Raw genomic sequence first — 21,379 nt, 5'->3', positions numbered from 1 at the left:
CCACTTGGTTTTACAGGTTTTACAATTAGGAAGAGATGGAAAATCCTAGTTTAGATGAAAGCAGAAAGTATTCTTATACTTGTACTGTTGTATGTTTTGGCTGGCTGCTAATGGTCTTATCGGAAAAACACATTCTCAAAAAGTCTTGAATTGCACAGACAGTGTTTACCAGCCTAGGGGCACACAAGCCTTTCTTCCAGTTATTTACAGAGTCTCTTCATCTCTCCACATTGATAAGTATTTATCTCTTACAAATTTCCTTTAATATTTCTGTCTTAGGTGTCAAAAAGAAAAATTCCTTTGTGGCTGTTCAATGTTCCTCAGGAAAGGATATTTCTTGGTAGGTCCTTTAAAAAAAGCCTTGTCCACAGAGCTGTTTCTTAGAAAAAGTCATGATCTTGTGACCAGGGAGCTGCATTGCTGCTGTTAGAAAACATGTCCTTCAAACAGAGATGAGACATACCTAATATCCATGTGGATATGCTACTTGGTCTTTTAAAAATACAAAACTTAGGGATTTTGGATTTTCAATGAGTGGCAAACTACCTCCTGCCATTCCTTTATAAAATTCCCAAAGATAATGTTTATGAAGAGCTGGAATTTTCATAATCTACCTCGATTACTCCTTTCTCCCCAGCTGAGCTGTATGACGGGTCTGGAATGCCATCCTACTTCTCTGGGTAGCCAGTAGAGGCCAGCAGCTTAAACTCAACAAATCCCTAGCCCACAAATATATGAGCTTTACATTCATTTCTATTTGATGTTCGAGAGAGGTCAGCCGCGGGTGCTTCTGCAAATTCAGCCAAAATATAAATGAAATGGAGCAGATCTAAAATGTCCTGGAAAGCCAGTAATAAGGCAGACAATGTATCTGGATTTGTTAAAAGAGATCAAACATTTTTTTTTAAATCTGGAAACGGCAGCTGCTGTGCAAAGGCAAATGGGAGGTACTGTTCAAATCCTACAGAAATCAGATCTCTTCACAGTAATAGTGACATTTCTGAAAGAACTGCTGCAAGTGGGTATAAGGGAGCAAAGATGAATAAACTGTAATTTTCAGATTTCTAGTCTAGCATTGGATTTGTACGGTTATTTATTAAGTCATTTTGGTATATGGTTTTCAGAGGAGATATGATTACTCCCTGCAGCATTATGTCAGTATTCATATTTAAAATCTGCTATATAGGACTACTGCAAGTTTGCTCTTAAGGATATTAAAAACAGTACTTAGAAAACAGACTCTCTTAAGGAACAGCCTCAGCAGTGTAATACAAAAATTGTTTAAAAAATATATTAGCAAATGTGAACTGAGAAATATTAAGATGAAAATATTTTCAGAAGACCCTAAAATCACTGCAAATGATGCATGTAGGTTCTTTAGCAAAACACCAGCAAAAAAAACCTTGCAAGGTTTTTAACTTCTAACTAACTTCTGAATGTCTCATTGTTCTGAGAAATTTGATCACAAAATTATGTAACTTCTCTTCTTGGACAAAGACCCTCAGCACTTTACATAATCTTAAAGGCCTTATATGGTATGAGGATCTTTTTTTTGCAATCACTGAAATGCAGCCAGCGCTGGCATGGCGTGTGGCAACCGCTTCTCAGCAAGGCAAACGTGTCTCAGCTGTGGAAAGAACGGAAGGATTTGCTTGGTAAGATCCACAGATGAAACAAAAAGTGGGGCAAATTTTGTAGGGCGAATTTTGTGGTCACCTAAAATCTTAGAAAGGTTGACTGGGTAAGTCCTATAACGAGCTAGTTTCTGATTTAGAATTTAGAAGAGCATTACATTGATGAACATATGCCGCATTCCCTGCAGTACCCATAGCAGAGCAGTTTGGAAATAGCTTTTAGTTCCTGCAGTATTTTTCAAGACTCGAAATTGTTCTTAGTCTCAGCCTCTCCTCCTGGAATGGTTCTGCTTTGAGGAAGTCATCAGATATTCAGCATAGCTAAGAGTTTCCAAAACTGCCACCCAGCAAGAGGCAGGGACAGCCTGAGCTCTATGGGAGCGCGAGGGGTGTTTAGAGAAGTGTGGGGCCCTGGGCGGCTGTGGTGGCTGCAGCCAAACGGTACGGGACAGCGCAACTCGCAGCAGTTCTTGTCAATATGGGTGGGAACAGGCAGAGACAGGGTCAAGAGCTTCTTTAATAGATTCCCTTTGCTGGCAAATGTCATGTGCTAGGAGTAGAAGCTCTCACAAAAACATTCTTGGGCAAAAGTCTATTTCTTTGTACTGTTCATGTTCATTCTGAAAGATTCATGCAAAACCGAACATTTATGAAGATAAAACTGGGAAAGGTCCTCCCCAAAACAGCCAAAATTACATTTGTAGTTTTGTTTCTGGAACCGTACTGAAATCCTGCAGATGAATCAAGCAAAGCCGGGACTCCTGCGCCCTAGATAAATGTTTTCTAATCTCAGATGTGTCACATATTCTCGGAGCAGGCTCTCTGATTTGGATCAGAAGGTTCAGAGTGGCTTTGAGCGCCTTTTCCTAATGAAAGCTTCATCTGAAAATTACTGCCTTACCCAATCCACACTAGTTTACAGATCACAATAAAATCAGGAGAGAAGGATGGTATCCATCTCCTTGACCCATTCACAGCCGTTAGGTCCCTGGGGGGCAGGTTCGGGGCTGGGGGCTCCTGCCACGCTTCACCCCACTGTGCACTTGACCACCACTGAGCGCAGAGAGCGTGGAGATCCTGGAGGCCTCTCTGCAGAGCCCGCGGCGCTGCCACCAGGAGCTGTGCTGGAGGCTGCCATCGTGCCCAGCTGCTGCAGCAAGGATGCCCGTTTTCGCAGTGTTAGCAAAAAGAGCGGTTCCTTCTCTGCTGCCTGTCAAGTTGGAAATGCTGGTCCGTTCTATATATATCCGCCGGCGTTGGCCAAAATAGCCTCAAAGTAACAAACGGCCCTAGTGCTCAAGCCTCTTGGAGAATGCTGAATGCAGCCATCTTCGTTCAGAGTCACTGCAGTGCTTACATTCAGCTTACCAGAATACCTGGAGGGGCTTGGAGGATGGAAAGCTGCTGCACTGCTGAGAAAAACCACATAAGGGAATAGACTCAGGGGAGGCAGGAGTAATTACATTGCAGCTGGGGAACGGGTGTGGGTTATGTGATACAGGCATCCCAGTCCTGAGACACTGAGGCTAAGAGGGAAGTCTGAGAGCTTAGTCACTAAATTAAGAATTAGCACTCAGAGATCTTTATCCCAGCTGTTCCACAGCTGAGAATGCCTGGGTTTCCTTTCCCACTGAGTCTGCCCTTATACCTACAGTCCTCTGCTCATCAACAAGCATTTAAAGTGCTGTGATGACATTTCAGCTTCACTTCCTTCGAACTTCTCACCCTCAGGGCTGACCAAAACCACTCTCATGCTTTTGAGGAGGTTCAGCAGGAGGGACATGTAGAACAAGCGTACCCAGAAAACCTGTAACTCACTCTGTGCAGTAAAGTAAACCTGGTCTTATATTAATTTTAGCCATCTGGTGGAAACTAAGGTTGCTCAATGTTCTCACTTCATTGTTTAGAAAAAAATGACTGCTCAGTGAGGTTCTTGCACACAACAGAGAAACTTCTGCCTCCACTAATATGTGTGGCTTGAAGTTGCCTGGAATGGGCATGTGATGGCTTAACTGAGGGCACACACTGCCGGGGATGCTCTTTGATAGCGCAAGCTGGTTGTTTTCCACAGCTTACCCAGTATCAGGACATCAACCTTTTTCCATTAACTCATCCTTTCTGCAGCTCTGTGGTTTCCTGTGCTTGTTCTAGTGCAAATTTCCTTTCATCCACAACTTTGTTGTGCAGCTTTTGCCTCAGGAGGCAGCAGTTCTGCCCTTGCGTTGGTAATTGTAAACTGCTGAGGGCACCAAAAAAACAGCGCTAGCAGCTTGCACCATACGCTTTGAAAAGCCCTGTGTATTCCTTCTGCAGCCATAGCTGAGACATCTAAAACCTGTACCACCTCAGCCTACAGGAGATCAAGAAATGCTGTGTTAAAATTGAATGTACCAATCTCCTGTCTCCGTGGCAGTCTGGGAATATTAGCACAACAGTCTTCAAGCACACGTGGATGAGCGTATTTCTCAGTGCGCTGCCTCTGAGCTTGGCAGCCTTACAAAGCATGTCTTATGGCCGCCTGCATCAGTCTTTACTGCTGCCTTTGCCCTTGGCCTGATGATTAACCTTTGCCCTTGGCCTGGTGATTAATGCTGCTGTGCTAATATTCTTGTTTTTTGCAACAAGCCTCCCATCAAGGTTCTTCGGGGCCAAGATTCAAAGGAAGTAAAGGGCGATCAGAAATGTGGTGATCTAACTTCTGAGCCACAGCTGTTGTGGTCAATAGCTCCGTGATGCGTCTGCTCCCCTTGGTCACCCAGCACAGGACCACCAAGACATGTCCAAGCCACAGGAGGTGCCATCATTGGGACAGCCACCACAACCTGGCACCCCGCGTCGGTCTGTCTGTTGCGTGAGCTTCTGTTATCTTCCTGAGCATGCTGATGGAGCTGTTCAGCCTGGAGAAGGCTCAGGTTGGCAGAACAAGAGGAAAAGGCCTCAAGTTGTGCCAGGGGAGGCTCAGATTAGATACAAGGAAAAATTTCTTCACATAAACAGTAGTCAGCATTGGAACAGGCTGCCCAGAGAAGTGGTGGCAAGAAACACCATCCCTGGCGTGCAGATGAGGGACATGGTTTAACAGGCAAGGTGGTGATGGGTTTACAGTTGGACTCGATGACCTTGAAGGTCTTTTCCAACCATAGTGATTCCATGATTCTATGATCTGGCACTCAGAACAGCTTGAATGATTTGGCGTTCTTATTTTTGTTGTAAAAACCAAGGTTAACCAAATATTTTTAACTCCAACCTACCCAATATTGGGAGGATGCTTCACCCAACTAATGAGTTCTGCTAAGTAAGTGAGGCCCTGATCATATGAGATGTTTCCGGCAGAGGGTCCTGTGGGTCCCTGCGTGTTGGGAAGCGGTGGCAGAGGTCACCTGGAAGGGCTTATCCATGCAGACACAGGGGCGATCCTAGGGCCTGATCGTCATTAAAAACGTGTGGAAACTGCTAGTTCTCTGCTTTTCGTGCTTGCTAGTGCATATGTAGTTTTCAAGCAAAACTTCTGGAAAACTTCCCCAGATAATGTGATTCCCTCCCTTCTGCTTTGTTAACCTGATACACATATTCGAGGCTTCTGGCGACACGTTCAGAAAAGAGCTCCCACCAAAAAATAATAATAATAAAGAAAGAAAGGAAGAGCGAGCGAGCAGGGTCTCCCTTCCCAGCACGTGTGACCGCCCCGCTCGCCGGCCCCGCCGCGCGCGGCCGCCGCTCGCATCCCCGGGCTGCCCCTGCTCCGCACGGCCCCGCACGGCCCCGCACGGCCCGAACGTCCCCGCTCCGCCGCGAGGCGGCTGCGGGGAGGAGCCTGGGGGGCTCCGGCGGCGCCGCGCTCCGCTCCGCCCCCGCGCAGCCTCCCCGCGCGGCGCGGCCGGGCCCGCCGCTGCCGCCGCCGCCGCGCACGGTGAGTGGGGCCGGGCCGGGCCGGGCCGCGGCGCGGGGGAGGCCGCGGGTGGGAGCGCGCAGGGGAGCGGGGCCCGCGCGCAGCCCCGCGCGTGGCAGGCGGGAGCGGCCGTGGGGCGGGCGGCACCTCCGCCCCGTTCCCGCGTGTTCCCGCCGCTCCGCCTGGAACAGCGCGCCCGGGTCGGCGGGGCCGCCGCCCGCCGCGGTGCCCGGGGCCGCCTCCGCCGACCTTGTGCACCCAAGTAAGCGCTGCGTGCGTGAGCAAGATTCGTTTGTGTGCATGAGCAAGATTCGTTCTGTGCCTTTTTCTTTTCTTTTTATCCCATTTTCTTCCTTTTTAATGATTTTGCATGTTTCCGTGCCGAAACCCGTCATCATCTTTCGTGAGCGATGGCAGATAGGGCTGTGGTGCCTTCGCGCTCCTCCGGCGCACATCGGGTTGGACGTTGGCCAGGGTGGTGATACCGTGACAGCAGCCAGAGGCTGGCAGCCCGAGGCAAAGAAAAGCAGCAAGGAAATAGTGTGGCTTTTCTAGGGGTCGTAATTTGCAGCCTTAAAACATTGCTTATACATTATTTAAACGTTAAACATTTCAGTTTTAAATGGCAGCAAGCATCCACTTTTTGCATTGACCAGCATGTCGGTTGATAATGAAAAGAGGTGATCTTGGAAAAGCCCAAAAGTAAATGTTGATGCTTCACTGAAACAGTGCGGCAGAGAGGAGAGAGAAAACTTAAGTCTCACACATCTATTACTTATTAGGAGCAATGAGACTGTTAGGTGATTATTGGGCAACTTTCTTGTGATTTGAATAAATGGAGTGGCTCAGTCTAGACCACCTATAGATTAGAATATGCTTTTGTACCAAGTTGGGCTTGAAAGGATGGTGCTGGCTAACAAAATTGTTCTTCTTCCATAACTCCTCTCCTAGCTGAAGAGCTGCGTATCTAAAATTCAGTTCCAGCAGTTGGCTGGATGCTGGTGGTTTTTCCGTAGTGGTCTACTGACGCTTTACTTACTATGAAACGTATATTGGCAGCGATTTCATGTTTATGCCACTGATAGAAAGACTTGATGCCTCGTCCTTCCTTCTCTTGTTAATAATCTGGTCAGGGGAAGCCTCTGGAAGAAACATGGGGTTAAGTTTTGCTCCCAGAGCAACAGCGGGGAAAGGCACTGCAAGTGTAGCAAGAATTCTCCCCCAAACAGTTTTTTCTTTCTTTTTGTTTTCTTTTTTTGATGTAAAAGCCCCTAGGTTTAATGTACTGCTCCTTAAATGCATATGGAAAAAAGCTTGATCTGTGGTAGAAATGTAAGCGGCGCTTAATCTTTGAGCAGAAATAGTAGGTAACGGGTAAAATATAGCATTTCCTGTTTCAACTGTAGGGTTAACATTTTGTAATGGAGATTAACTGAAACAAGGTAGATTGAGCCAAATTTGAAGGCTCTGACAATTTACATCAGCTGATGTTCTGGCCTACTTCCTCCTTTGCCTCTAAAACATCATTCTTGCATGTGTGTTTGCTAATAAACCACAAATGCAAAGCAAGAAGGATGTTCTCTGAAGAGAAAATAGAGGGTTTTCTTTGCTGTACAATAGTGAGATGATAATTTGTGGCGCACGCTCTGATCTCGTGTACCTCAAGCTGATGCACCGTGCTGAAGTCGTGCCCAGATTTGCACAAGTGGTTGGTCCTGCACACGGGGAGGAACATGGCGTTACACCAGAGAGCAGGTCCTTGGGGCTGTGTCTGATCGCTCACCACGGTTTGAGGTGCTCTAGAGCTCCTGCTGTAAAAACGTCACCGGATTAAGATCCGTGGGCATTTTTGCTTCTCCTATAGCCCTTGCCCCTCGGCGTCTCCAGGAACTGCTGCATTAGGGGACCTGGCAATTATCTGTCTGCATTAAGACTCATTGACTCTGAGCACAAAGGGCTGGGAATGACAAGTGCTCCCGGAGCAGCAGGTCCTCTCTGGGGTGTTCCCTCTGCCTCTAGAGGTAGGAATGGGAAGCCGGGGGCATGGAGAAAGCCGTGATTACCTACCCCTTCCAGGAAGGAAAATGCCAGGAGGATTGTATGAATCAAGAGCTGTTATTAATTTCAGTTAAACAAATTGGTTGCCCGTTCAAAAATTTTGTTTCAGTTTTAAGCTGTAGATGATTTTAAAGCATGGGTTGAGCTGTGCTTTTGGTCTGTTCAAGCAGAAAGGACAGTGGAAGTCTTTTAATAGGAAAAATTGTAAGTAAAGATTTTCCTGCTTAAGCATTTTTAATAGCTGCAAAATTTGTGTTCATGGGCAGGAGGATAAAGGCAGAAATGAAGCCGAGTGAGGAACCGTGGTGTAAGGTAAAATTCTACTATCGTTCTTTTTTGCCACCCTGCAAACACATTTGCATTTAAAATTTTCAGGCAAGTCAAACTGTAGGAACAGCGCAGAATGCTAAATGAAACCTGACAGCTAACTCAGAAAATGTCACATAATGATCCTGGGCATTCCCTCGTTCGGACAGTGGCCTTTAAAAATGTTATCTGTAATAATTATAGATCTGCTTAAAGGCTACTTTGACGCAAAGACAAGTGCAAAGAAAATAAGACATCAATTTCATTCGAAGCTATTTTCATTTCAGAGGTGTTTACGTTCTGTCACATTACCCTGTAACGGCAGGGGGTCTCGCAGGAACTGTAAAATCCCTTCCTGCCCATCCGTATATTTCTTTGTGGGGATGAGGCTGAGCTCCTCCGCTGTGGAGGATGCGGGGTGTCACCACCCTTCCGTGCCACCCGTGTGCACAGGCGGAGCGGTGGCTCTGTGGGGAGACTCGGCAATGCAGCTCCCATACAAGAATAAACCGAGTTTCTGCTTCCCACTGGAAAGGTGTAAAAGCCAAGATGATGAGAACCAAGGCAAACATGGAAGGCTGTAGGAGAGCCCTGTCTGTCTTCCCTTTTCACCTGCAAAACGTGGGTGTCGTCAGCCGCCAGCCACGAGCCGTCGCTCCGTGCAGGCGGATCAATAGTGCGGAAGGCTCTGCAGCCACCCAAGGACAAAAACAGGAAAATAAACAACGAGTTAAATTGCACGTTGGATGTGAAAGAGTAGAGAGGTGCAAGACCGAAAGAAACTGAGGGTCCACAATTGGACAGGACTGTTGCAGTGAAGCAGTTGCTTAGGGCAATTTAGTTGTCCATCATATTGTGGTAACGAATGAAACGATCATATTACATGCACTGTGTGGGTGCATCTGGCTCCCTGCATGACGTACAGGGCACCTTCCTTTTGAAAGGAAGGAAAGAGCAGCAGAGCTGATGAGAGAAAAAAGGGCTGATTCGTGAGGAATGATGTGAAACTGTCAATGTGCATAAGTCTTGTGAGAGGTGACTGGATGGAGCCAAGGATGCCAGCTGTTTCGGAAGTGGATACTCCAAATGGGGATAAACCATTTACATTTTACTGAGAGGATCTAACTAGGCTTAATGGACTGCAAATGAAAACGTGGCTTGAACACCAGAAAAGCTTCTTGAGGTAATGACCAATGCTGTTAAATAATCTTCCAAGGAAAAAGTGCTGGTAGTGTTGTTGCCTTTTTTTTTTTTTTTTTTAAGTGCAGTTTACGGAAGGCTGGAAAATGTTCTGCAGCTGAGCAGGAGCACCCCGGGCTGTATTAGGATACTGCGACTTTGAATCCTTGGTCCCATCTACAAGCCTCCTCCTGAGGAAAATCGATCGAGTAACGGGCTTGAGGCAGTTTCCTGCTTCAAGCTGCAGCCATTAGCCACAAAAATAGGCACAACATCATGTACTTGCCGAAACGTGAGAGCAACTTCAAAGGGGAGCGGAGCTCTCCTGGAGCTGTAGGCAGGACACAGTTAGAAAGGCTGATGGCCATGATCCAGGATGCACCGGAGCCAGCGGACACGCTGCTGCTTTAGGTGAATTCCAGGAGTTTTTCAACCTAGGATGTTACATTTTTTATGCTTGATTTAATTTGGGGATTAAGGTGGGGTTTGTTGTTTTGTTTTGGAATATGAAGAGATGTAGAAGTTGCAACTCAAACTTAAAGGAAGTTGGCGGGATGGTGTTACTGTACACCAACACACTATTTGTTATTCTCCAGTTTCCTTCCCTAGAGGCAAAGTGGGTCAGTTCAAGAAAAGTCTCCTTAAGGAGGCAACTGAATTGCCAGCCAGTATTATGAGGTGCCTCCCCAGGCAGTTTGATGCATGTCCTGCTTAATCTTTTGGTTGTCGTGTCCTGGACTGGTTTATATACATTAGACATGCTCTTATTGCAGAACAGATGGAGTTATAAATGCTCCAAGATACTATGTTGTTGCTGGATAGGAATTAATCCTGACTCATAATGACTGCTCTAAAAATTGGAGGTTGTTTGACTGTCTTCAGCTTGAATAGTTTCACGGAGGTCAGGCAGGAAAAATAGGGCAGAAATTTACAGCAGCCATTTAAGAATGACCCTTCTTTCATTAAAAGCAACTTAAGTCCAAAGTTCCTCATCTAGTGACTTGTAACTGTTACTTTTGCTTTCTTGCCCATCCAAAGTAGAAAGAAAAGAAACGATTTTTTTTTTTTTTGGTCTCAATTTCAAAGGAAATGGGAACATTTAGGAAAGCTGAACTTTCTTCCAGGAAGGGCATTAAGCCGACTTGGATGTTCCTGTTCATCCTCTGCATAAGCCAAGGCTGCTGGTTTTCTTTTTGCCATTATATTAATTTTCCTTCTATGAAATATCCCTTCCAGGTTCACTCTTGACAGAATACAGGCTTTGTCTCTTCCCCTGATTAACTGCATATATCCCCATTTAGAGAAATGCCAGAGAATTGGTTGATCTCTTCCCCCTGCCCTTTCCTCTGTGGTTCCAAGCAAAGACCCCAGTCAGTTGGTTATCAGACTAAAGCAGTTGCTTGTCATGGCTTGGGTTGACTTAAAGAAGTAAAGCATCATTCCCACTTTATGTATCCTGTCAGGGAGGCCTGACTCGGTCCAATTCGAGGTGCCAGGAAAAAGACATTCTTGTGGTGATCCCGGCACCCCTGAGGATAGAAAGTATTGGAAATTTTGAGAGAGAGCCTATGCTCTGAAAATGTTCAGGCCAGTTTTGTGCAACTGTGAAGCTTGGAAAGTTCAGATAAGGAGACAGATTTTTGGGTCCAAGCTTGTGAGATTTGCGTGTCTGGATCAAATTTGGCATTCCAGCTTGCTTCCCAAATGGAGTTTCCAATGTGTTATTCCCCTGGGAGTCGAGTTACCCTTTTATTCTACGTGGCTTTTGTTCGTTCATCATTATTAACAATTTCCTGGGACAGTCAGTTGCATTTGTGTGCAACTACCAGGAGCTAAACAGACAGGATACACGATATTAGCAGAGCCTGGGAGATCATTTTCCCCCCTCATCTGTAGCACCATGTGTGCCGTGTTACCGCTCTGCTGTTTCTCAGCGTTTGCCTGGAGATCTCAGTTGAAGAAGAGCCACGGACAAGATGTGAGGTTTACGATAGCATAGGACTATGCAGTAACTTCCTTATTCCTCTTTCTTCTACCCTTTTAAAATTATTACTATTTTTAAGTGTCAAGTTCCTAACATTGAGAATACGCTGTTGCATACCCTAGCATTTTCTCTTTTAACCCTTCTGCATTTGAGTTTTAATCCTGTCTGCGTCCTGTAACTATTTTGCAGCACTGGAGGAAAATCCTGTAGCTGCTAATTCTGGTAGCCTCAGTCCTGCTCATTTTAGCAAATGCTTCTCGGCCCTTCTTTATCTGCCTTAGCGTCTAGTGTTTATTGGTGCTTTGCTTTCTTGTGTCTCTAAAGCCCAGGGCTCAGGACCCAAGACCACCATGTGCTAGGCACAATAGCAGCCCAATCGGACTGCAGCCCCTGCCCTGCACAGTTAACACTTCGTTTTTTTATGACTAAATAACCAAATTCTGGTGGGGGCCCTTCTCCAGAACTCTCCAGCCTCTCAGCTGACCCTTCTGCAGCCTTTGGAATTAAGTGTACAGGATAGGGAAGACGATTTAGAATTGAGCACCACTGATAGTAAAGCAGGTTTTATGCCCCAAGGATGATAAAAGCTGTAAAGAACTCAAGCAAATGTGTTTAAAGCTTGAAGTTTCGTCTGGGTGCTGGGCAGAAATGCCATGCTCTTCCTGGCTTTTCTTTTCCTTGCCTTGAAGCAAAGGGGCTGCTGAATGCACCCGCAAAGTGAGCCTCTCTCACCATCCTCTTTGCTTGCTTGGTTTCAATTTGGCTCTGCAGGGATAAACGATGGGAAAAGAAAACCACCTCTAAAAGTAACCATAGGACTTGAGCGTAATGCAGTGAGGGGGCGTGTTTCATTTCCTGCACGAGTGGTCAAACTAGACAGGTTCCTCGCTGGCCCTGAAATCTGCAAAGGTGACAAAACTTGGCTTTTTATTTTATTTTTATCTATCTCATGCTCTTCTTTCTTTCTTTTTGATATATAAATATATTTTTAGCAATAAAAATTCAGATCCAGTTCAGCCTGTGAGTCGCCGTGGCTACAGTGAACCGTGTAAGGCAACAGGGACTCCTGAATTTCTTTCCTTATCAAAACCATAGGCTTCTGGCCAAATCCTGCTCCCTTATTGATCACCTTCGAAAGGGGGCAGCTCTCCACTGAGCACTGTAAAAAAAAAAAAAAAAAAAAGTATTTTGAGGGATACCATAGATTCCCTTGTATTTAGTTATCTAGATTTGAGATCTGTTTTGGGTTGTGTATTTTTTCACTTCCTTGAGCACCTTTATAATATCAGAAATTAACTTTCTAGATAGAGAGTGCCTGGCTTGCTCTGCCCTTTAATAGATGCAACCTGCCAAACATCATCCCATGAATGTACCAGCCAAACTAAGACATTCCTGGTGTAATTACCTTATATATATGTGTGTGTGTGTGTGTGTGTTTGTGTTTGTGAGTAAAAATGTTGCATTTACCCTATGAAAGGGCAGCTTCTCAGACCAGCTTTCCTGAAGGGCCGCTGTGTTATCGTTGGTTGTGTGAGGTCCTCAGTATTCAGTCAGAGACGGACTCAGTGTGAAACAAATGGAAACTGCTGGTCTTTTGTGGCCTCTTATAAAAGCCTTTTTTCCTCCCGTGTCATTTGAAAATGCAGGGAAACAGTGAGGAATTTTCTTTTTTGTTTTGGGGCTGCGTGGCTTGCTGCTATGAGGTGATGTAGAAAACCTCTTCTGCTGCTCTTTGCTTACCCGTGGATGGCTGTGCCTGGGACATACCCGGGGAGAGCATGTGCTGCTCTTCTTGCCTGTTCTTAACCATTTTGTTTGTGCTGCCTTCCTGCAGCACCTACTGCTGTGAACTTTTGGCCCATGACTGAGGCAGCGCGGGTTGAGAGCAATGCAAAAAGTGAGTAGCAATCCAAAATCTCTAGATGCGGCTAATTTAGGGTATTTTGTAGGTTTCTTTCGCAAAAAAAAAAATGGAGGAGAAAGTACTTGCTGAACTCATAGTTAACTTCTGTTGAGGTGCGACTGCCCTTGAGCTCGGGGAGGTCTAGGAACCTCTCCTGAGGCTGGCGCGGTCCCTTGCGCAGCGCTTGGCTCTGGCGCCGCGCGCTTGGCGTTTTCGCCCTGCCTCCTCCTGCAGTGAGCGTGGCGCCGCTCCAACGTTGCTCCCCGAGCGCAGCGCGCGCCCGCACAGCGCGCACGGAGCGGTGGCGATAGCGGTGCTGCTCGCAGAGGTCCCTGCTGATCCGCTCGAAGGTGGACTGCGCTCACCCCTCCGGCCTGGCGAGTGGCTCGACAGCTCCTCTCCTCTGTGCATGGTCTGGTCTCTGCACTGCAGGGATGACTGTTACCGAAGCTGGCTATTCAAAACCTCCCTTTGGATTCACTTTTTTTTCACCATTTCTTTTCATTTTCTTTCTTTTTTTACTTGTTGCTATTACATGAGCAGAATAACTGCTGATTCAGTGTAAATACTGCAGCCCTGGCAAAAGCCTCTCTCTCCCTTCCTTATAAGCACTATACCCACAATTGTGTCACCGTGCCATGTAGGACAGACTGAGAGAAAAGGTGCCAGTTAGACCTGCCATTAAAGCATGGGCCAGCAAATATTATGGGCAGTTTTGCCAAGCTTCACAGTGTGCCTGGATACCTACACTTTTCCTTCTCTTTGGTTGTCACCTGACTTCTGCTATGCTATGCCAAGTTTTTGCAGCGTTTCCCCACGTGCGTTAAGATCCCCTTGGGACGAGCTTGTTTCCCAGGGTGCTGTTTATTCACCTTGTTGCTCTGCTAGGTAGAAGGAAGGTCCCTACTTTTAAGGTAGGTGAGAGGAAGTTTCTTAATTTCAAAGCGTTTGCCTTACGGTCGTGTGAACTGGGGCTGTGCTGAAGGGGAGATCCCATCTCCTTGAGGAGCATAGGCTGCCGCAGTCTGTGTCTTCATGGAAAAGCATGGCTCATATCTGTCTCTGATAATGCTGAGTCCCCATCTTGTGCATCAAATTGTCAAAATCCAGCTCCAGCACTGAGCTGATGTCACGATATCAGTAATGCCTATAGGGATTTTTCCAGAAATTAGTTGCTGGCAAGGTCCCATGCTGAGCCTGAAGGGCTGTTTGAGAAGTGGACAATTCCCCAAGTAGCTCCCTTCTTCAATGTTCATGTTTTTCAGGATGTCGGTGCATGGCGCTCAGCTGTTGGAGAGGCAATGCTGGGGTGGCACCACAGATCCCTAGTGTCTGCTCTGTAGGACTTGCAAGGAGCCATGGCAGGAGCACAGGATGATGCCGAGTTGACTAGTAGATATGTTCGGGGATAGTGCTACAGTTGCTACTATTTCCATCCAGCTTTTTTGGGGGATGTAGTTTCCGTTATTTCCCACAAAATCCTTGCCTACTTAGTGCGACTGGAGCACGCAGTCCTGGCAGCATCTTCTTTTCTAGTCAATGGGTGGTTTCGTTGATGGAAGATTTATGGAGCCGAAAACCTGTTGGCTTTTATCTGGTAATTCCAAGTCCATGATTTGTGTCTCCCTAAACTTTGGCTAAGTGAGGATTACAGATCCAGCTGATGTTCCCATATGAGCACTTTACACTATGCTCTCCTGGGTATCATCCTCACTACAGATGCAGCCGGAAAGTCTCTTACATCATCTTCCCCATATGTTTTCTCATCATTTTTTCAGGTAGCTGCCATCTCGTGTGTGGTTAGTTCAGCAGAAACCTCTGGAGAACTTGAGAGTTGCTGCCCCCAACAGCTTCCTCCACCTAAACCTGTTGGCAGGGCTGAATGTAAATCAGTGTAACCTTCCACAGCTTCACCAGAGGTGAAGAGATGTTGCTGCATCAGTTGGCTCCATTTTCAAATACGGGGTAGATCAGTTGGCAGTCCCTGTCACTCAGCCTGCTAAAATGAGTGAGCCAGCAAAGCAGACCCAGCAGGTGCTCAAGTGAAACCCTTCTGAAACACCCTCTTGTTTACCCTTAGCCACATCTTTTCCCAGTAAGAACCTTTCAAAAATTCATGGCAAATTGGCCAAAAATGCATGGGATTGAGTGGCTTTAATAGAAGCAGAGAAAAGGCCTTTTTGTTACTTCCTGAAGTCGCTCTAGGAAAGTTCAAAGGGAACTTCTAATGTTTACTTACACTGCATTCACCCATCCAGAAACTCAGTGCCATGAGTTATTTGAAGCTTTAATGTTTTATTAAAATCACAGTAGGATGTTGACTCTACTGTGAGTTCTGTGCATGGGATGCCTATAAAACCTAGGCGCTGATACATTAAATATGAATTCAGCTAAAAACGATGCATGTCAGGAATAGGATTTTCCAGTCTTTTCCTGGTGAAACTGTTGAATATTTTTCTATGATTTTCCCTGAAAACAGAGCCAGGGCAGTACAGAAAATTTTGAGAAACCTCAGTCAAAGACATTTTTGAACTTGAGCATTTTTTTGTGTGGTAGTAGTCCTCCCCTGTAAAACATGTTCTACACCAGTCAGGATGCAGGTGACTGATTGCCAAGAAAATGGACCATTCCCACCTTGGCCTCAGAAGCTGCAAAATCGAGTTCACGAGTCTGTGCCCCTCCGCTCAATGTACCATCTTCTTGGCTTGTCCGTGGTAGCAAACAGGCTTTATGTTTATGACTCAGACCGTGGGAAATGAATGAGGGAGGTTTAAAATACGGGTTGGAATTACTGGAGTTTTCAGTGTGGACAAAATTGTAATCTAAGATAACAGGGAAGGCATTTTGGTGAATCCTAGTATTGGCCTGTAAAGATTCACTCTTAATTATTTTGTGTGTTCTGTTTTTTGTTGCCACAGTGGAATGAAATTTGAGACATTTGAATGCAGAGCTTTCTCTGTTTTCTTTTCGTATGGCTTCTTCTAAAAGTGGAAAAACAAGAGTGTTGAGTAGAAATTCTTCCCTTTAGATTTCCATCTTCACAGGTTATGTCCTCAGAGATATAAAGATAAATTAAGCAACACTGTTGAAGCAGAAAAGCAGAGATACATGGTCTGGAAACAAATTGTCAGAAAACAAAAAAAAAAACCAGCTTAGAAAAGATAGCATTACAAATAATGGTATTGGTCCCTTTAGCTACAGCGTGGCCCCAGGGAAAGCCAGCAGGAGTTTTCCTGTCCATTCCTGTAGCGAGAATTCACCGGAATTCATCCCCTCGCTGGGTGGGTCGGGGTTTGCGCCTTCGTGTGCGGCAGCTGCTGACACCAAGGAGCTTATTTGCTGCCCACTCTCAGCAGCGCAGCCAAAATGCTGCTTTTCAGCAGGGCCCGGGTTGGTCTTGGGCAGGACATGATGCTGACTCGCCTGAGGAGCTCTTTCCAGTGGTGGCCACTGATAGAACTAGAGGAAACATCCACAAACAGAAGCACCAAAAGTTCCACAGGAACTTAAGGAAAAAATTCCTGACGGTGAGGGTGACAGAGCACTGGAACAGGCTGCTGAGAGAGGTTGTGGAGTCTCCTTTTCTGGAGATCTTCAAAACCCGCTTGGATGCAGTCCTGTGCCACGTGCTCCAGGTGTCCCTGTGTGTGCAGGGGGGTTGGACTAGATGACCTCTAGAAGTCCCTTCCAACCTTAAGGATTCTCTGATTCTGTGTTCTATGTTTGTGAGAAGTTAACTTCAAAGTACAGTTATTTGGGCCTTTATTTTGCTGTGTTACTTGTAATGCACCTGTGGTGCATGTTCTGTGTTACAGCACATGTTTTTGAGTCCTCACTAGTATTGGGTCACATCATTGGATCACATCATTGGATCACAATGTATTGCTCACATTCTGAATGTGAGCAAATTGCAAATAACTGCTCTTTAGAGCAAAATTAAGACACCAGCTGTTACATACCTTTTCCTCCTTTGCCTCCACTGCTGAATGTGCCTGAAAAACACCCTGCCTGGAGCAGTTTGAATTTAACTGGGATTAATGGCAGCTCTGGGCTCCAGAGCGCCTGGAGCCCGGTTTCTTTTCCGTGTTGGTCAGGAGGTCTCGGGTCTCAAAGCTACAAAAAGAAGGTTGTGTTTACAGAGGTGTTTTGAGTTATTCACAGTGATCTGTGAAGTGCAGAGGTTCCCTCAGAGATTTGTATTACTGCTTTGCCTGCGCTAAGGTAGAGGCATCTGTAACTAGCCTAGTGCCTGAGAAAACTGCAAAGCAGTCCTATAATTACGCCGTGGTGCAATACTTGCTGGAAGCGTGGTGTCAAGACTCGATAACAACAGGCTGCAGGAATCCTGGGGTGGCTTTTCCTGCACAGATACCATGCAGACTGCTCCATGCAGACCACTTTGCCTCGGTCATGTTTATTGTCTCAGTTGATGAAATTACCATGGGCCGTAGGCAGCCTGCAGCGCTCTCAATGGAGCGGTTCACAGAATCATGCAATGGTTGAGGTTGGAAGGGACCTCTAGAGCTCCTCTGGTCCAATCACGCCGTGCTGAGCAAGGACACCTACAGCACGATACATCCCTCACTTGAAGTGCGTTCGTGTGTCGTCTTCCATCTGCATCTTCATCTTCTATGAGCACCTTTGCAGCTGAAGAGGTCGCTGTCCCGGCCTTGCCCCAGGCACACAGCGTGTCACTCTGTGGTGCCACCGCCCTCTCCATGCTGGAGATACTTTCTCTCATTCTCCGGGCTGCCTCCTGAGCTGCCTGTGCCTGTGCTATTTAGCTCGTTTCACTCCAGCTTACCTTAGCAGAAAACTGCTACTGCAAACATGTCTCTGATTTGACGCAAGAATTTCCTGTGTTTCTAAATGACACCATTAAGATTTTTTGGGCCACACTGAACGGTTCCTCTTCAAAGGTGACCACCATATGCAGCATATTTCAGAGTCTGTCACCCCCTTGGTTTTGGGAAACATAACTTTTGTGTTAATGGGAACCATCAGCTGTGCTAGCGATAGATGTCGCTCTTCATGCTGGTGTCAGTCAGCCCCTTCTGAAGAAAAAAAAAGTAGTTTGCACAAAAAAAGTGCAAGAAAATTAAAATTAATTAAATTGAATTAATTAAAACAAAAGGAATTCACATGTTTTTCCCTCTCTGTGTGCTGGATATGAGGTTATTAGCGTGCTCTTAAGAGGCGGTTCCTGGGTTAGCAGCCCGTGCAACGCTACTTCTTGTTCTTCTCTTGCAGAGCTACTTTTTTTTTTTTTTCTTTTGCAAGTGGCTGAATTTTTCAACCAAATAGTATCGCTCGTCATGACTTTCCTGTGACTCTCTGAAAAGCGCTGAGGAGTCTTCGCTATCTGCTCTCCACTCCTGCCCTCTTCTCCCTTTAGCAGGTAAGCAGACGCCTCTACAGCACTATCTGCAGCTACAGATCAGCCTCTAGTCTACCTCTAAGTAAAATCCATCTCCGTGGGGAAAGGAAAACGCCGGTGTCACCTATGGCTTTGTGGGTCGCGGGGCGGCCTCGAGGTGCGCACGAGGGCTTGGGTGCTGCTCCCAAGCCGGTGTCCAGGCGGCTGCTGCAGGAAGGTGCCCAGGCTGCGTGTGCCGGCGCGCGAGGGGCTCTCCAGGGACCTGCGCGGGGGCGCAGGGAGAAGCGGCCGCGGGCGGCTCGGTGGCGGCAGCGCCTTCTGTAGCCAGCGCTGCTGCTCGGGCGCAGCCCTCCGCCACGTCGGTGACAGCCAGCCCCAGTAAGGGAATTTCGGGAATTCCTTGAAGTTACTTTCAGAAAACGCTAGTCGCCCACGGGGAGAGAGAGGAGGGTGTGAGTGTGCCTGTCTGTGAGTGTATTTACTTGAAAGTAAATGTGCTTAATCTTAGTCGTTCTGTTTGTTGCTTTTCATATTATCATCACACGCCGTAGTCCTTATTTTTTCTAAGCAATTTAGAAATTTTCTCAGAAAACAATTGCCAGTTTCCTCTGCCAACTTCATGTTCTCTCTGAACCTGTTAAGACATTTATATTCTCTTCAAGATTTATTTGCTTTATCACGATGCTGCAGGAGCTAAACTCTGCCATGGCTCCATTTTTTCTTTCTGTGAGTTTTAAGCATAGAATCCTTTTTTTAAATGGTCCTCCTTTTCATACAATCGTAGAATCATTAAGGTTGGAAGAGACCTCTAGAGATCATCTAGTCCAACCTCGCTGCACACACAGGGTCACCAAGAGCACATGGCACAAGACTGCATCTAAGCAGGTTTTGAAGATCTCCAGAGAAGGAGACTCCACAACTTCTCTGGCAACTTGGTTCCAGTGCTCCGTTACCCTCACCATTAAAAAATTTTTCCTTAAAAAAGGAAAAAATCCTGTGGAACGTTTGGTGTTTCAGTTTGTGTCCATTACCTCTAGTTTTGTCAGTGGCCACCACTGAAAAGAAGCTGGCCCCATCCTCTATACTCCCTCCCTTGAGGTATTTATAGATCCCCTCTCAGCCTTCTCTTCTCCAGGCTGAACAGGCCCAGCTCCTCTCAGCCTCTCCTCATAGGGCAGATGTTCCAGGCCCCTGGTCATCCTTGTAGCCCTGCGCTGGCTCTCTCCAGTAGATCCAAGTCCCTCTTGTACTGGGGAGCCCAGACCTGGACCCAGTACTCCAGGTGCAGCCTCACCAGGGCTGAGTAGAGGGGCAGGATCACCTCCCTTGACCTGCTGGAGACGCTCTTCTTAATGCACCCCAGGATCCCATTGGCCTTCTTGGCCACGAGGGCACACTGCTGCCTCATGGTCAACTTATCATCCACCATGACACCCAGGTCCTTCTCTGCAGAGCTGCACTCCAGAAGGTTAGTCCCCAGCCCGTACTGGTGTCTGGGGTTATTTCTCCCCAGATGGAAGACCTTGCACGTGGCCTTGTTGAATTTCATGAGGTTTTTCACCGCCCAGTTGTCCAGTCTGTCCAGGTCCCTCTGGATGGCAGCGCAGCCCTCTGGGGTATCGGCTACTCCTCCCAGTTTCGTATCGTCACCAAACTTGCTGAGGGAGCACTCTGTGCCTTCATCCAGGTCACTGATGAAGAAGTTGAACAGGACTGGACCAAGGACTGACCCCTGGGGAACACTGCTACTAGACTCTGCACCGCCGATCACCACCCTCTGGGCTCTGCCATACAGGCAGTTCCTAATCCACCTCAGCGTCCGCTCATCTCACCCACACTTCCAGAGCTTGCCCAGAAGGATGCTGTGAGGGACGGTGTCAAAGGCCTTGCTGAAGCCCAGATAGATGACATCCCCTCACCTACCCAGCTGGTCATTCCATCATAGAAGGCTATCAGGTTAGTCAAGCATGATTTCCCCTTGGTGAATCCATGCTGACTACTCCTGAGCACCCTCTTGTCCTCCACATGTTTGGAGACAACAGCCAGGATGAGCTGCTCCATGACTTTTCTAGGGAGGAAGGTGACGCTGACTGGCCTGTAGCTGCCTGGGTGCTCCTTTTAAAGAAAAAAACTTCATTTTTGAGTTGTTTTGAGCAATGCCCACTTCCTTCCAAATTTATATCAAGCCGCTTATCCTGTGCTATTTCATTACAGTGGTCACTGGGTTTTGCTACAGTGATTACTTTACCTCATCCCAGGCTGGTAAAGTGCAAATACTCAGGATGTTCCCTGCAGCTCCTGCGGAGCCTTTGTGCCGTATGCAGTACAAGCATAAGACTTGCAGCAGAAATAAAAAACGGATGGAAGTCTTATATATATATAAATTTTATTTTTGCTATAAGGAAATGGAGGAAGAAACAGTATGATTCATTCCCCTTTTTTGCCCAACTGCACAAAAAAAAGTGATCAAAAAAGCTTTCACAGAGCTAAGAAAACACATACAAGTCACTTCACTGGGGTCTGAATAATCTTCCAGAAGTTAAGTAGTGAGAATTGCCCAAATAAGGTCATAAAAAGTCATAATCGGGCACAGAAATCATGATGCTGGTTTTAAAATTGTTTTTTTAAAGATTTCTTTAGAAGTTGTGTTCTTTTTTTGCACCGAATTGAGACTGTTAGCTGTTTCAGCACTTTTGATCACTAGATTTTATTTCTTGATTAAAGTAGTAAGAAAAGCAAGTGGAGAACTGTGAGCAGAAGTTGAGGGCTGGGACATATTTTCATTAAGCCTCTTAACTAGGACTTAACAGAGTAGCTAATAGTTTTGGATGCCTTTGTTCTTTGGCTACCAAAGTTTAGGCCTTCTAATAGAGAAAGACAGTTGTATGTTACTGCAGAGTCACACTTAAAATAAAGCTCCTGTAATTTGTGTTTGTTTGTTTTTAACAGTGCTGCATGCTGAAAAACAGAGTTGCAAAGCATTTTGCCTTTTAAGAACTGCTTTGAAACAGATTTTCTGTTTGAACCAGATTTTCTCCTAAGAGCATGG

General features: G+C 46.3%; 1 protein-coding gene across 2 annotated transcripts in view; it reads left to right on the top strand.

Moving 5' to 3' along the window:
- Window positions 1-5,525: 5,525 nt before the first annotated feature.
- LOC104568994 (proline-rich protein 5) overlaps window positions 5,526-21,379 on the top strand; it is a 68,232-nt gene continuing 52,378 nt past the window's right edge. Inside the window, exon 1 of one of the 2 annotated variants that reach the window (XM_088531728.1) lies at window positions 5,526-5,544. The gene's annotated coding sequence lies outside the window, so the exon portion shown is untranslated. The remainder of the gene's footprint in view (window positions 5,545-21,379) is intronic. The other variant, XM_088531726.1, reaches the window with a different exon arrangement.

The sequence above is a fragment of the Tinamus guttatus genome, unplaced genomic scaffold (genome assembly GCF_059628265.1).
Source record: "Tinamus guttatus ecotype Peru unplaced genomic scaffold, ASM5962826v1 Tinamus_guttatus_pri_ptg000427l, whole genome shotgun sequence".
Classification (NCBI taxonomy): domain Eukaryota; kingdom Metazoa; phylum Chordata; class Aves; order Tinamiformes; family Tinamidae; genus Tinamus; species Tinamus guttatus.
Note: the sequence above shows the minus strand (reverse complement) of the source record. Positions and strands in the feature narration are given on the sequence as shown.